General features: G+C 44.6%; 1 protein-coding gene across 9 annotated transcripts in view; it reads right to left on the bottom strand.

Annotated features, from left to right (window-relative positions):
- Positions 1-13,782, bottom strand: part of TTC7B (tetratricopeptide repeat domain 7B) — a 233,233-nt gene that overhangs the window by 146,992 nt on the left and 72,459 nt on the right. The gene's annotated exons all lie outside the window — the stretch shown is intronic.

The raw sequence follows: 13,782 nt of genomic DNA on the forward strand, positions 1-13,782 counted from the left end.
TTTCACTTAAAAGGTGGGTGGCAACAGGGTACAGAAATGTCAGCACTGAATGCACGGTGGGTAAAGGCTTCCTGTTACTTGCAATTTTTATGGGCAAGACAAAGGTAACAGGTATGAAAACGGTGGGGTTCCACCAAGCAATCACTCTGCATCTTTGAGGACAGAAATCACTGTCCCCAAAGCCCATCAAGCTGGCCTTCCTCCCCCCAACCCTGCACCAACAAGAAAAAGCAAATGGTCAAAGGCCCTTCCCAGAGCAAATGCATGAGGACTGGAACCCGGAGCTGCCTGACTCTGCTCAGAACACATCTCCCCTCCCGGCCCCACACCTCCGAAGACAAACGGACAAATCATTGTTTAGTGACATCCTGGTGCAGATGTCCAGGCCCCTGCCCGTTGTCCTCCCTGAAAGCTGCGCCTGCCCTGCTCAGCTGGGAACACTTCCCATTTACATTGAGTGCTGCCACCACCTATGACATAACTCGGTGATATTTATAACTTGCTCATTAGGACACATCTCATCTTTCCAAAAAGCCGCAGAACGGGTCAGCCGGTACAAACCTGTCAGCCAGCCTCTGCCGGCTGGGACAGATGCTCTAGGTATTTGCCTCTCTTCTTGGGTGACATTTTAAATCATGCAAAGGTATTTAATCAAACTGAATGTGGGGTTTCTGTGGGTTACAAGCACTCACGCGGGCTGTTCCTTTGTGTCTTATACACCTACATGACATCCCAGGACTCTCGTTCACAAGTACAGCCCCGGAACTTTAAGATAATAGTTTACTGGCGTATGTACATAAATACTCTCGGATTCCTCTCACCCACACATATCAGATTATACCAGATCAGAAGCTTTATGGTGACATAAAAAGAGAAGCGTGTGCTCAGGACTCTAAGCGGCGCTAAAGAAAATGTAACAGAGGCGTGAATAAAAATTAGGTAATGGGCCCCAGGACATACAATCTCCTCTGCTTTCCCCTTCGTTTGTTTTTATGGGATCGGTGTTCACAGGCAACAAAGTACATTTGCTTTGGACTGAAGCTCAGCTCTCTTAAGTAACGGGGTGGGGGGTGGGGGAGGAAATAGCAACAGCTAAAAAAGGGATGGGTGTGGGCACGGTGGGCTAATTTTGTTCCAGAATCACAGACCAAGCTCCTACTGTGCGCAAAAGGAACGGCAGTTTGAACTGTAGGACGTAAGGGTGGGGCTGAGGGAACACAACTAAAGACCCAGTGTGTAAAGGGCTGTTTTTCCAGGGTGGAAATCAGGCCTGAAAGTAGCATCAAATCTGAACATGATGAGCCAGGGAAGGCTGCAAGATAGGCACTGGTCATTCAGAATGTCTCCTGCGCCCTGCTGGCAAAAGGAGACACTTATCCAGTTACAGACCCACAGAATTTTCCAGCTAGACACGATCCAACGCAACCTAGTCCATTATGACACAGAAGTGAAATGGCTCGCTCAGGTTCACAAACCCAGTGAGAGAATGAGCTGGAAGCTTTCTCCTGGGTTCTATCACGACTTTCTGGGCAAAAGAAATGTCAGCTCTGAAAGCGAAGTGAGGCTCTAGAAGAAAGAACAGAGTACGAATAAGAGAGCTCAGGTCTCTGTTTTGTAACATTTATATGCAAATCACTTCATATATATATATATATATATATATATATATATAATACAGATTTTACCCGTTCCAGTGACCACAGCTAATGAGCTACTGCTAGGAAGTGGTTCACGATCCAAAAGAAAATGCGTCAGCCCAGGTGAAGCCTTCTGGAGGGTACTTAGCCTTGGCTGCCTTAAAAGAGAAAGGATGGCTGGAGAAACTCAACTACCCTCTGAGGGCCAGGAGGCTCTCCCGCGCGGGACCGAGGCCCCCTGCTGGATGACTGGAGGAAGTGTCTGGGCCTCAGGGGTGCGGCACAGGAAGGGGCTGATCAGCCTCTGGGTGCTTGTTCCCAAGGTACCCACGCTGCCTCTGAAGCAAACAGTTTTTCTCAACTGTTTCCACGGTATTTCTGGCGGGAGCTTTTCAGAATCGAATTGTTCCTCAAGCTCTGGGATCCTGCTTGTAAACAAAGGATCCACAGTGACCCCCGAAGGCCTCACCCCGCCGTGCCAATCAAACGAATGTGGCACCATCCACATGTGGGTGTCCGGCCACAGACCAGGCTGACAGCAGGAAGAAGGGGCTGGAGGTGAAAGATTTTAAATAGCAGAAGAGGAAGAAAGTTTCCCAGATGCAGAAACATCTCCTTCTCAGCAACTCCTATACCATTCATACATTTTTTTTTTTTTAGGCACATAATTTTATTCAACCAATCATTTCCAACCGTTGCCATGACAGCAGGAAAAAAATTTAAGCTAGATGGATGATCATGACAGAAAGGAACAAAAAGGGGAAATTAACTTATAAGAATTATAGCCTAAATGCTATGAAATACTCCATTTTGAGGGAAATAAAAGCCACAGGATTGCCTTCATGTCTCTAAACTATTAGTTTATTCTTCAAATGTTGAGATCATTAAATATCTAGAATGAATTGTTGCTTAAAAACTCCACTCCAAAACGAAGACAAGGGAGGCCAGGACGTTCCTTGGTTTTGAGGGTTTCCACAGACCCTTCACATTAGGTCACTGATTCCATTTCAACACCCTTGACTGAGAGAGCACAATGATGTCAGAATTCATTATGGCGAACTAGACTCAAAATGAATGTTCCTGCCAGCCTGTGAGCAGCGGGCACTTTGGCAAGCTGTCAGAACTTGGGGTTCACCTCCCGCATCTTGCTTGGGTAAGCTTCCTGAGCTGGGCACGTCTCCCTCCATGTGGAAAGGTTCCCAACAGCTCAGCTATCACCAAGGAGAAGGGGCCTGGGCGTCCCTTGAGCCCCAGCTGGTTGTCCAGTGTGACGAGCAGGCACAACCCTGCCTTCCCTTGCCAACATCCCTGTGTGCCCCCAACCCTGTGGGGAGAGCTTGGGTCAGTCCCACCGCCTTGCTCGTGTTCAAACCCAGGCAACCTACTGCTCTGTCTTGGCAGGAAAGCCCGCCCACTTTCCCAGGGACGCGTTCTGTTCCTGGTGACCTACTTGCACTCCTTCTTCCCTCCTCCTTTCTCCATCTGGTTTCAGATGGGAGGAACCTCCCAGGTCTCGTCTGCTGGCCCTTAGGTCAGGGCAAAAGCATGACTTCCTGAGGACACCGAGGGAGGCGGCCCCGCCAGCACTTGGCCTCCCTCTGGACCCCGCGGGCCCTGCGGCAGCCATTTGAAGGCTGGTCTCTGAAACTTACACCCTGCCACGTGCAAGTCCACGGCAGCGCCTGTTTCACGACTCTGAGCCACATTCAGAGCTCTTTGACACGGCCACCTGTGCCTCTGTGCCACGAAACCAAGGAGCAGCTGTATTGGGAAGGAAGCCAGAGCTCCAGAATCAAAATCAAAATGGGAAACCAGGGCTGGGAGAAACTCGGAGACGTTCAGAACCGTTACACCTCGTGATAGGTGGCTCCTTCAACAGCAAGCTCAATACACCTTTTTCGTTATTATTTCTCCTTTCGTTTCTCGGGACCAGCGTGGGTGGGATGGGGCAGTTCTTCCCCTAACTTGTCCTTCCAGATAATTTTCTGACCTCAGAGTCTGGCCCAAGCCACCAACACTCTTCGATTCAACTATCCATTATCACGGTCATGCAAACCCAAAGTTCTGGGGTGAATAAAATACTTTTTATGCTGTTTGTCAAACTCCTGGATGATAAGGAAAAAGTGCTCCTGCTAGAGTAAGTTCAATATTTTTTCTCCTCTGTGGTTAAGAAATTTATAACCAAAGATCAATTACAGAACAAGTCAAGCTAGTAGATCTCTCAGAACTAAGAAGTCGTTGGCTTTTCCCAGGTCTTTTCTTACCAACTAGCACCCCTGAGGCTCTTCAGCAGTAGGGTCATTTCAACAGTCACTGAGTGCACTGTTCTTCAGGTTCCAGGCTCATCCCTGAAGATACACTGGCGAGCAAGGGACACCATCCCACCCCAGGGAGCTCAGAGGGCTTCACACACCCCATAAGAACGTAATAAGCATCTTGAGGACCAACATCTGTGTTCTGTTCACCGACATACCCCAAGCCCCTCAAACAGAGTCTGGCATACAGCAAGTGCTCAATAAATACTTGTTGAATGAGGGACGCCTGGGTGGCTCAGTCAGTTAAGCATCCGACGTCGTCTCAGGTCATCATCTCACGGTTCGTGAGTTTGAGCCGCTCGTCGGGCTCTGTGTTGACAGCTTAGAGCCTGGAGCCTGCTTTAGATTCTCTCTCTCTCTCTCTCTCTCTCTCTCTCTCTCTCTCTCTCTTGCTCTCAAGAATAAATAAACATTAAAAAAAAATTTAAATACTTGTTGAATGAATTTCAGAGCTACTGTAAGTCGAATAAACCAAGATCACAAGGGAATACATTTTCTACCTGCTCCTTGTCCCCTTCTTTCTCGCTGCACTGGGTTGGCAGACAGCACAGCAATGCACTCTCTTAAACAGAATATGTCACAGATGCCCTCGGTGGCATTGCAGCATGGGTGCCTGGGGGAGCAGAGACATACCTGCCTGTCCCAAGTGGCAGAGTGAGGCATGCCTGGCCTGACAGCTTCTAGAGAGCTGCACGGATAAGAAGGATTTTGAAGATTTTTTAAAAACCTTCCAAATATTTCAGGGAAGCTTTCCTGCTCACGTGCCTTTTACACCTGCTCCTCTCTGTCTGAAGTGTTCTAGGAACTGTTAGTCATCCTTCAAGACCCAGGTCAGAGGCCACCTGGGGAGCCTTTTCCTAGGTTCCCTAGGAAAACACAGGTACTGCTTCCTGGGTTCTCCCAACAAGCTCGCTTGTGTTTTGAGCCCAGAGAGCACTCAACACACTGGTTTTCCCATGTATTTCTGTCTGTCTGCCAACCAAAGCGTGATCACCTCGGGAGCAAAGACCGTCTTTGTCCCAACTGCTACATAGAGCCAACCAGGCACCCAGTGACACTTAGGAAGCTGTGTGCCCTCAAAAGAAAGAGTGAGCGCCATCTTGTATTCCAAAATCCCTTTCCCCGTCTCCTTGATGAAAAGTCTTCTTGACCACAAATGGGACAACTGAAGCAGACCCTTCTTACACGAGACACACCCCACTGGTACGCTAGACATTGTCAACACAACCCCAGAAGGACGGAAATAAACCAGCCTTCTCTAGATCAATTACTCTTAGCTCTCAGGCTTGAGAATTGCTTCCTCTTCATTTATACAACCTTAGGATCATCTATTTGGAAAAAGTCTGAAATCAAAACCAGATATCCAGATCGGGAAAGTGTGAGAAGAAAAAGACACCCTTCGCAGTCCAAAAGGGCACTTCTGGCCGGCTGTCAGGGAGCTGCTTTTTATCCCAGAATGGACTCCAGCTTCTCCCTCTGTACACGCTCTTCGCCTCGTATCCAATGACATGCATTTGTGAAGACAGATGGCTTGCTGTAGTCAGAGGCCAGGGATCAAACCCACAACCTTGGCCTGGTTAGCAAAGGACTCTGTCTGATCAACGGAGCAGGCCAGCTGCAGCCTAGATATAGTGGTGGAGGGTGTGACAGCCATCCACGCTGGGAGGCGATCAAGCAGGCGAAGCTTCCGGAAGTCTCGCTGCAAACCTAATGAGAGTTGTACTAGGCTTAACAACATTTTTTCTGACTACCTCAGCAACTGAGGCTTCCCCGTGACAAAAGCAGAGTCAATCAGGCGTTTCGGTCAGCCGGCCAGGCAGCAGGCAGCACGCGGAGCAGGCTCTGTGTATCAGACAGCGTCTCAGGCAGCGGAGGGACAAGTCCAGTGAGGCAGGCAGGGCTGTCGCGGAGCCGGGACAGGACATGCACACTTCCAGCGTGGTGTGCTAGAGGCCCCCAGATGCAAGCTGGACTCGGGAGAAAGAACGGCACCCTTCCCCCAACAACCTCTTCCCTGACACTTGCCCGGACCCCCCCGCCTCTGAGGAAACACGGAATACGGAGAGGCTTGCTTCCTCTCACGTTCTTCTCCTCCAACTTTGGGGAATGGGTCAAAGGCTATCAATCCTCATTCCAACAATATCTACTGAGTGCCTATGGGCACCAGGAAAGGGGCACAGGGGTGCAATTGTGAGCCAGCCAATACACGTGCATCCTCGTGAGCTGTGGTGTGACCATGGTCACCTTCGCCCCGAATCCCAGCGGAATCCAACACAGAGCAGGACTCCTCAGTCTAATGCTACCTGCACCAAAAGAACCAGAACTTATCTAACACGTGAGGCCGGCCCTCCCATATGCTCACCTGGAAATCCACATACTTACATATATACTTACACCTAGACCAAACAGAACATGGGTCCTAGAGCCACATGGTAAGGGCTCAAGCCCCAGCTTCATACTCACTCATTGTTGACCTTGGGCAAGAGCCTGTGCCTCCGCTTCCTCATCCGTAAAATGGGGATAACAAATGTAGCCCCCTCCCCCCCACAGACTGGTTCTAGGAATTAAATGAGTTAATACACATGGCAAATGCTTTTAAATGTTTACCGTTATTACTACTATTTCCTCACAAGTCTGTCGTTGCTCTAAATAGTTTTGGAATTCTGGAAACTACCTCCCAGTCAACTTACAGAACATGAAAGTCTGTTTTACCGCTTTGGAGACATTTCACTTTGAAGCAAAAAAAAAAAAAAAAACAGTTATTCCTGGTTTGGATCCACTCATTCACTTTGTTATTTACTGAAAACCTACCATGCGCTCAAAGACAAAAGACAACAACCCATGTCAAGGGAGGGTAACAGAAGCTCCTTCTCCGGGGCTCTGTAATCACTCTCCCAGGAAATGATGGTGAGATCCCCCAAGTGTGCTGGTGCCTACAGGGAGGAGTGCAGAGTCCCCACCGAAGCTGTAGGGGACGGTCAGGGACAAATGCAACACTGAGAAGCAGAGGCACTGAGGGAGGTGAACTGAATCCTTCTCGTGCTGTCTCAGTTAAAACAGCCAACTTACAGAGATTGCTCTGAATCAATTGATGAGGGCCAGGCCAAACTCAAAAAGGTTAACCTGGGAGGCTGAACCACTAACTGTCTCACAAGTACTTTTGACCTCCTGCTCACCCAGCCGATTGTGCTACGGAGAAGGAAAAAGGCGGAGAAGACATCAAGGGGAGGACAGTCCTTCCAAATGTAGTGCAATACTTGAGCTAAAAGTTAAGTACAAGGATCAGAGTGCAATACTCACTTCCATTTCAATTAGCGGAAAACAGAACAGCAGTTCCAGAACAACGTCTGGGGACAATATTTTAAAAGCTATGACAAGTGGGAAAAAAATCCAAGGGACTCAGTTAAAAAGAAAAAAAAAAGATCTTTAAATGTACAGGGTCACGGGTCCAAACGCCTTCAGGAGCCAAGCAAGCAGCCACATGGGTGGGGCCAGGCAGTGGCAGCAGCTGGGGGTGGTGCTGGGGCCCCAGGCCTGCCTAAGGTGTAGAGTTCAAAACCAGGCCAGATACACTCCATGTGGGGAAGGCGGGGGGGGGGGCGGGGGGGAGCTCCGCCATTAAATTGGCAAGAGAGCCTCCAGTATTTTTCTTGGGGAAATAAAGCAGTATATCTCAGCTCGAGGCAGCGTGGTGCCGTTTGGGATTCGCAGACATTCCCGTGAGTCATGCCAGATAACTTGCTTGGGTCTGGGAGAGGCTAATAAGCTGGGGACAGAAAAGAAGAAAAGGGCAAAGGTTGCGAGTGATCATGAGCAGAAGAGGAGGAAGGGAGAATGGAATGTGAGACATCTGGAAACACAGCGAAGGGAAAACAATACCAGATGCTAGGCACGCACCGCAAAGGGTAAGAATGTGGGCAACTGGCTTTATCTTGCTGTGCCTGTTTCCTCGTCTAGAAAATGGGACTATCTTCCCTCCAAACACCGGAGTAAGATGACACCTGTACAGCTCCTGACCCAGTGCTCAGAACCATGTGAACAACCCCATTCTCCAACCATCCACTGCCTCCCACCATCTATCATCTGGCTCTCCGCTCCACGTGTCAACATTGACTGGGCCAGAGCCAAAAGCAGCCGCTGCTATGTCCGTGTACCTTTGGTTTAGCAGAAAACAGAGGAAAATCAGGACCAGCTTCTATTATATACTATGTCAAAATGTTCTTCTCAACCAACCAACAAGTATTTATTTAGCACCTTCTGTAGTTTTACAGAACTTTTGCATGAGGAAACAAAGGCTCAGGAAATTACATAACATCGTACAGCCCACGGACAGAAGAGCCAGCATTTGAACTCAGGCTCAATCTGATTCTGGTGCGAAAGCTGAAGACCATCCCCCGTCGTGCAGAAGCCCGCAGACAACCTGGAAACCGTGACCGCTTCGCGTGACGCAGAAACAGAGGCAGAAGAGAGGCCAGAAAGGTTGGGAGCAGCGAGGGTCCAAGTCTCCACCTGAATACACTGGTTTCTAAAGAAGGGATGGGATTGGAGGCCCCTCCCCTGGGGGCGGAGGACAAAGGAACCTCGGGGAATTTCTGCTGAGTGGTCTGGGCAGAAACACAACTCTGAAGTAAGACGGTATCAGAGAGACTAACACTGACCAAAGGACAACAACACAGAGACGGGTCTCTCCCCAGTCGTCAGGACAAGCTTATAAATTAAATTCTTTCATCATACAGTGACTCGTTTATTTGGCCTTCCCATTCACAACCAGTCGCCTAAGATGGTGAGCTCAACTGTACCTTTGGACCATCTATAGAAAAAAACACGAGCAGGACAGGACAAGCGTGATCTGTGAGGAGCATATTTAATTGTCTTGGGGGAATAAGCTATTTTCAAGCCCCTCGAAGCCATTCAGAAGTGTATTAATAAACCACTGACAAGGTAATTAAAAGATATTTCACTGCCTCATCAAGAAAGCCCCTCTAAGACTTTCGGCTCCTTCAGGACAGAGACTGGGTCCTCGTGTGCTCACAGGATACGACCCAGCTGCATACCTGCTACTCACAGAGCTGCTGTCAGGATTACGTGAGGTTAACAGTCATCGATGAGTAAATGTGAACCACCATCATTATCTTCTTCTGAGGCAACACCAACTGGTTCCATGCCATCTCCCAACCCATTATTCCAGATGGTTCTCCCACCAACCTACTGAGGCATGTAGGACTTCATTACCTTCAACTGACAGAGAGGGAGACCGAGTCCCTGAGAGAGAAAGGGAGAGGCCCGCCCAGCAGCTCCATCAGTGAGTGGCCCCTGGCTTCCCAGTACAGGGATCCCTCCCCTGCTCTCTGCTGGGCACTGTTCTATCTCATCTTTCACTGCCCACCCTCCCCCATTCTTTGTTAACTTTTATTGTATGAAATATAGAGCAGACAGCCAAATAAAACAAATAAATCTCCTGGGGAATTCTTAGGAGGCAAACACCCTTATAACTACCACTCAGGTTTAAAAAAAAAGACCACTGTCAGGGAGGAGAGCCTGGGAGACTCCGTCGGTTGGGCATCCTACTCTTCATTTCGGCTCAGGTTGTGATCCCGGAGATCGTGGGATCGAGCCCTGCATCAGGCTCTGCAAAAAGCCTGCAGCCTGTTTAGGATTTTTTTTTTTTTCTCTCTCTCTCTCTTTCTGTTTCCCTCTGTGTTTCCCCCTGCTTGTGCACGCATGCTCTCTAAAAAAAAAAAAAAAAAAAAAAAGACCATTGTCAAACACCCTATCCCAATTAACAGGCTCCTCCCTCCACCCAAAAGTACCTGCTACCCTGACTTTTAGAATAATCGCCTCATTCCATTTCCTTATGGCTTACTCCCTCAAGTATACATACCTACGCTACAGTTCAGTCTTGCCCACTTTTCTCCTTACTCAAGGAGTCTTTAAAATCTCTTAATCTGTAGGTGCCCTTTCTACCTCCTCCTTTTCCTTAGAATTTATCTATTAAAGAATCTGAACTGTTGGCCCCATCGAGTTTCTCCTTAGCTGGAAAACTGCACAGTTTCATACTTTCCTCTGTTCTCTGTATTTCTTAAACTTGGTAGTTCGAATTCAAGACTTGACCTATTCAAGTTCAATCCCTTTGCTCAAGATTTTGCCAGTGGTATACCCCTCTATCAGGAGGCACATCATTTCTGGCTGTCACTTTTTTTTTTTTTTTTTTTTTGGTGTTAGCAGCCCTTAGATACATGAATTCACTGGGAGGTACAAAATGGTGATATTCTAAGTCTCTCTTTGCATTTTCATTCATTAGCTGGAATAATCTTATAGGAAGGTGTTTCCTTTCATCTAATATTCGGTTTTCCAGTGCTTTTTATTTACTTTGTTGATACCGATTTAGAACTCATGAATTTAAACATATTTGATGAGTCTCTTGCAATTTTTATCCTTCTTGAAATTCAAATTGTCCCATATTTGGCCTGAATTCTTTAAACATGATCCTAGAAATCTTTTGAGTTTCCTTGCTATCTGGTATGTAAAGATGTTCCAAACTCACCCTATTCATTTCTTATTCCAGAACTGGAATGATTTCTTTTATTGGTAAATGATACTTCAAGATCACAATCATGCACTAGGGATGTTCATTGCTACTGGGTCAGTCACTGAGTCAGACCTCTCTCCCTCTCTCCCTTCTTCTCTCCCTCCCTCTCTCTCTCACGCACACACGTGTATATATGTATATATATACACACATGCACACACATGTACATATGCAGACACACACTACCTCATGGTTTCAATCGTTTCCAATTTAATCATTCAGGACTGACACAGTTTGTTCTTGATTTCTTCCATTTTAAATCCGTTTTGCCCCTCTCCCACACCAAGAAATCTGGTTCTCAAGGACACAGGGGATAATAGATAGAACATTCCATAAGTATTCATTTGCTTTATTCCATGTCACATAAAAGTGTTTTGGAGTAGCAATACTAATAATACCACCATCATTATGGTTACTGAAATATTAAAAATTTATTTTCCGCACGTGCTATCAGCGTTCTCTTTCCATTTTAAAATTTGTGATTGTACTCTATCTGTTATGAGACATACAAAGAAACAGAAAAGCCTGACCTATGGCCAGAAAAAAAGAGAAATCAATATAAACTCACTCCAAATGGATCCACATGTTGGATTTAGCAAAGACTTCAAAGAAGCTATTATAAGTACAATCAAAGAATTAACAGAAACCATATACAAAGATGTTTTTTTAAGATCAGTCGATTCAGAAACAGGGAATCTCAATAGTGAAACAGAAACGATAGAAATTAACTAAATGAAGATTTTTAGAATTAAAAAGTATAAGTACAATGAAAAATTCCCTGAATGGAATTTGGCTGTTTTGAGATGGCAGAAAAAGGACAAGCTTAAAGATAAATGAATAAAAATTGTCCAGTCCAAAGAACAGAGAGAAAAAGTACTTTAGAAAAACAAACATGTAATTGTAAGCCTGCCGAAAGCAAGAAAAAAAAATCTTGAAAGTAACAACCAAATTAATCACATACAGGGGAACAACCATACTATTCTCATCAGAGGAGTAGATACACTCTAGGTACGGAAAGAAAACAAACTATCACCAAGAATTCTATCTACAGTAAAACTGTCACCCAGAAATGAAGGCCAATAATGACATTCCCAGATAAACAAAGAGTGAGGGAATAATCAGCTAGGGAATTCTCACACTCAATACAAAAGTTTAAAGGAAGTCCAGACTACAAGGAAATGACAACAGAGGGCAATTTGAATCCACAGGACAAAAATCAGTAAGAGTACCAGGAATGTAAATATAGGGGTAAATATAAAATATTGTATGAATACATTTTTAAATCATTTTGAACTCCTATAAAAAATAAGACTGTATAAGGGAATACTTATTTTCTGCACTGTTGTGTTTATAACATATAGAGACATTAATAGCACAAAGAAGGGAGGAAATGAAGCTATATTAGAGTCAAGTTGTAGATTTTAGTAAAATTGAGTCAGCGTTAATCTGAAGTAGACTATGATCATTTAAGACCTACATTGTAATTCATAAAAAATCAACAGAAGAGTTAAGATGTAATACTCAAAAGTATTTGCTTAACACAAAAGAAAGTGATAGGGAGAAACAAAGAATCAAAAAAGATGCCAGACATATAGATAAAAAGCAAGATGCAGACATGAATCGAACCACATCAACAGTTACATTAAATGGGAATTGAATCAAAAGGCAAAAATGTTTATACTAAATTAAAAAAGCAAGATCCAACTACATGCTACCTACAAGAAATATATACAAGTAGTACTTTACTCCAAAGACACAAACAGGTTGAAAATAAAAGGATAAAAAAGATACACTATGTAAACAGTAACTACAAGACAGCTAGTATGGTTATACTGATATCACATAAGACAGTCTGTAAGTGAGGAAACATTACCAGAGACAAAGAGGCATTTATAAAGAACCTACAGCTAACATGTTATGGTGAAAGACCGAATGCTTACTTCTTAAGATCAGGCAGGAGTAAGATAAAGATGTCTCCTCTTATCACTTCTCCTCAGCTTTGTTTTGGAAGTTCTTGACAAGGCAACAAGGTAACAAATGGAAGTAAAAGGCATACGGTTTGGAAAGGAGGAAGTAAAACTGGTTTTATTCACTGATGATGTGATCCTGCGTATAAAAATTCTAAGGAATCTATTAAAAAATTTACCACAACTAATTAGTAAGTTTGGCAACATCACAAGAAACGATATTGAAATACAACAATATAGCAACAGTATATCTATATGATAGCAAAGAATAATCTGAAAGTGAAATTAAGAAAATAGTTCCTCAGGAGGCCTGGGTGGCTCAGTCGGTTAAGCGTCTGACTTCAGCGCAGGTCATGATCTCACGGTTCATGGGTCTGTGCCCCGCATCAGGCTCTGTGCTGACAGATAAGAGCCTGCAGCTGCTTCAGATTCTGTGTCTCCCTCTCTCTCTACCCCTCCCCCACTTGCATTCGGTCTCTCTCCAAAATAAACATTAAAAAAATTTTTTTAAAGAAAATAATAATTCCATTCACAATAGCATAAAAATGAATAAAATAATTAGAAACAACAATAAATGCTTAACTTGCACAATAAAAGCCACAAAAAATTTTTGAGAGAAATTAAAGAAAATCTAAATAAATGAAGAGATCCTGGATTGGGAGATTCACTATTACTTTTATGGCAATACTCCCTCAATTGATCTAGAGATTCACTGCCAACCTTATCAAAATCCTGGCAGGCTTTTTTTGTAGAAATTGACAAGCTGATTCTAAAATTTATATGGAAATGTCAAGGACTGAGAATAGCCAAAATAATTTTGAAAAAGAACAAAGTTAGAGAACTCACACTATCTAATTTCAAAACTTGCTATGAAGCTACATATTCAAGACAGTGTGGTATTGGCTTACGGACAGACATATAAATCAATGCAACAAAACAGAGATTCCAGAAATAAACCTTTAGATTTATGTTCAGTTAACTAATTTTTTTACAAAAGTGTCAAGGCAATTTAGTGGGAAAAGAGACTTTTCAACAAATGATGGTTGGACAACTGGATATCTAGACACAAAAAAACTTTTTTACTCAGACCCTTACCTCACACCATACACAAATATTAAAGCAGATTACAGACCTACATGTAAAAGCTAAAACTAGAAATTTTCTGGAATAAAACATAGGAGAAAATCTGTAGTCTTAGATAGGCAAAATTTTCTAAGATACGACACCAAAGGATGACCCATAAAAAGAAAAATTGGACTCCATCAAAATCAACT

The sequence above is a fragment of the Herpailurus yagouaroundi genome, unplaced genomic scaffold, assembly GCF_014898765.1.
Source record: "Herpailurus yagouaroundi ecotype Mexico unplaced genomic scaffold, PumYag 141, whole genome shotgun sequence".
Lineage (NCBI taxonomy): Eukaryota > Metazoa > Chordata > Mammalia > Carnivora > Felidae > Herpailurus > Herpailurus yagouaroundi.